This window comes from Carlito syrichta, unplaced genomic scaffold (assembly GCF_000164805.1).
Source record: "Carlito syrichta isolate Samal-C Ts95f unplaced genomic scaffold, Tarsius_syrichta-2.0.1 Scaffold304639, whole genome shotgun sequence".
Classification (NCBI taxonomy): domain Eukaryota; kingdom Metazoa; phylum Chordata; class Mammalia; order Primates; family Tarsiidae; genus Carlito; species Carlito syrichta.
In genome coordinates, this window is record NW_007248735.1 from 96058 (window position 1) to 99503 (window position 3446).

The 3446-nt window shown below is 43.4% G+C and overlaps 1 protein-coding gene across 2 annotated transcripts in view; it reads right to left on the reverse strand.

Annotated features, from left to right (window-relative positions):
• The window catches only part of NUP210L (nucleoporin 210 like), a 125762-nt gene that overhangs the window by 91416 nt on the left and 30900 nt on the right, over positions 1-3446 (reverse strand). The gene's annotated exons all lie outside the window — the stretch shown is intronic.

Consider the following 3446-nt stretch of genomic DNA (forward strand, 5'->3'; position numbering starts at 1 on the left):
TGCTGGGCTCCAGCGATCCTTCCACCTTAGCCTTCCAAGTAGCTGGAACTACAGGCGCGCGCTACCACACTCGGCTAATTTTTGATTTATTGTAGAGATTCGGTCTCGCCAAGTTGCCCAGGTGGGTCTCAAATCCACGGGCTCAGGCAATTCACTCACCTCAGCCTCCCAAGGTGCAGGATTACAGTCTGAGCCACCGAGCCCGGCTTTTTGTTTTTTGTTTTTATCTGTCTTTTAAGAAGTCCTAGCTGGGAACAGTGGCATGTCTCAGCTACAACAGAGGATAAGTAGGAGGACCACTTGAGTACAGGATTTTGAATCTAGCCTGGGCAACATAATAAAACTCTCTTTAAAATGAAGAAAAAGGGGCAGGGCTCAGTGGCTCAGCCTGTAATCCCAGCACTTTGGGAGGCCGAGGTGAGTGGATTGCCTGAGCCCACGGGTTCGAGACCCATGTGGGCAACTTGGTGAGACCTCATCTCTACAATAAATCAAAAATTAGCCGGGCGTGCGTGGTAGCGCGCACCTATAGTTCCAGCAACTTGGAAGGCTGAGGCGGAAGGATCGCCAGAGCCCAGCAGGTCGGGGCTGCGGTGGCCGGGAGTGCCCACTGCACTTCAGTCTGGGCGACAGAGTGAGACCCCAACTCAAAAAATAAATAAATAAATAAATAAATAAATAAATAAATAAATAAATAAATAAATAAAATAAAATGAAGAAAAAGAAAGAAGTCTTGAAATATTTATCAACAGTCTAATATCTGCAATGATGGTCCTGATTTTCTCCTTACTTTCTTAAGGTAGCTGAATCATAAACTGAAAGTAAGTCATTCCGTTTCTAAAAACACCCGAGTCCACTGAGACTGATTTTGAACTTTTGACTTCCAAAACTGTAAGATAATAAATTTGTGTTTTAGGTCAGGTGTGGGGGCTCATACCTAAAATCCTAACACTTTGGGAGGTCAAGGCCAAAGGATTGCTTGAGCCCAGGAGTTCAAGACTAGCCTAGGCAACACAGTGAGACCTTGTCTCTCCAAAAAATAAAAATAAAAAAAATTAGCGGGGTGTGGTGGTGTGGACCTGTAGTACCAGCTACTCAGGAGGCTAAGAAGGAAGGATTGCCTGAGCCCAGATGCCAGGAGATAGGGAAAGGGCCAGGAGTGGGTGCAACTATAAGACATTAGTATAAGGGTTTCCTTTGTAGTGCTGGAAGAGTTTATAATGATGGCGGAAGTTACATTATACACGGCTCCAAATTGCATAGAACCACACATACATAAATGAGTGCATATAAAACCCAACTAAGGTCTAAAGTCTAATTAACAGTATTGTATCAATGTTAATTTTCTGGTTTTTATACTGCACTACAATTATATAAGATGTCATCATTGGAAGAATTTAGTAAAGGATTCAAGGAACTCTAGGTAAGTATATATGCATAGTTTTAAGTTTTATTGACCTATAATTCACATATCATACAATTCACTCTTTTTTTTTTTTTTTTTTTGAGTTGGAGTCTCACTCTGTCACTCAGACTGGAGTGCAGTGGCCGCTCCTGGCCACCGCAGCCTCGACCTGCTGGGCTTCGGCGATCCTTCCGCCTCAGCCTTCCAAGTAACTGGAACTACAGGCGCGTGCTACCACGCCCGGTTAATTTTTTGATTTATTGTTGAGATGAGGTCTCAGCAAGTTGCCCAGGCGGCTCTCAAACCCACGGGCTCAAGCAATCCACTCACCTCAGCCTCCCAAAGCGCGGGATTACAGGCTGAGCCACCGAGCCCGGCTTGCACAATTTTACATTCCCACCAACAGCATGTGAATGTTCCAATTTCTCTCCATGCTCACCAACACTGTCACTGTCTCTCTTTTTAGTTCAGCCATCTTAGCAGGTGCGATGTGGTATCTTATCATGGTTTTGATTTACATTTTCTTTTTTTCTCTTTTTTGAGATGGGGTCTTACTCTGTCTCCCAGGCTGGAGTGCAGTGGCACAATCATGGCTTATTGTAGTGTCAACCTCCTGGCTCAGACTATCCTTCCATCTCAGCCTCCCAACTAGTTGGGACTATAGGTGTGCACCATCACACCTGGCTAATTTTTTTATTTTGCTATAGAAATGAGGTCTTACTATGTTGCTCAGGGTGGTCTTGAACTTCTAGATTCAAGCAATCCTCCAACCTAAGTCTCCCAAGTGCTGAGATTACAGGTGTGAACCACCATGCCTTACCTGATTTTCATTTTCTTAATAATCATGCTGAGAGCCGGGTCCCGCACTTTGGGAGGCTGAGGTGAGTGGATTGCCTGAGCCTGCGGGTTCGAGACCCGCCTGGGCAACTTGGTGAGACCTCATCTCTACAATAAATTTTTAAAAAATCAGCTGGGCATGGTAGTGCGTGCCTGTAATTCTGGCTACTCGAAAGGCTGAGGCGGAAGGATCGCTGGAGCCCAGCAGGTCGAGGCTGCAGTGGACAGGAGCGGCCACTGCACTCCAGTCTGGGCGACAGAGTGAAACTCCAACTCAAAAAAAAAAAATTTAAAAATTTTAAAAAAATCATGCTGGGGCTGGGCGCAGTGGCTCAAGTCTGTAATCCCAGCACTTTGGGAGGCCAAGATGAGAGGATTGCCTGAGCCCTAGGGTTCAAGACCAGCCTGGGCAACTTTGTGAGACCTCATCTCTACAATAAATCAAAAAATTAGCCGGTGTGATGATGCATGCCTGTAGTTCCAGCTACTTGGAAGTCTGAGGCAGAAAGATTGCCTGAGCCCAACAAGTCGAGGCTGCAGTGGCCAGAAGCATGCCACTGCCCTCCAGCCTGGGTGACAGAGTGAGACTCCTACTCAATAATAATAATAAAAATGCTGAACCTTTTTTCTTGTGCTTATTGATCATTTACATATCTTCTTTGTCCTATGTACTATTTTCGCAACTTCCCATAAATCTATAATAATTTCAAATTAAAAATTTAAAAAGTTACTAATGATAACTCTCCAAAACAATTAACTGCTCCAGTATATTCAATACAGACTTCTTCCAAGCTTCCAATAATATATAATCCCCATATTATCCCTAAACGCAGATAAAGATGAATTATCATCAAACTCTCTTAACTAGGTACCAAGGAAATAGGAAAACTCAAGACCTATCTCTAATCACACTGAATTAAGAGCATAGAGAATGTCAGGTAAAATCTCCAGGCCAGATTTGAACTTGATAAACAGTAGAATCAAAATAAAAATACCTAAAACATAAATAATTCTTTAGAGAAGCATGACCTCAGATTTTAAAACATAATACATTTTAAAAGCAAGATCTGTGAGATTGAAGAGCAAATCAAGAAATAGGGTCAAAATGCCAGAAATACCATAACAATAAATTTTTTTTTTGAGTTGGAGTCTCACTGTGTTGCCCAGACTGGAGTGCAGTGGCCGCTCCTGGCCACTGCAGCCT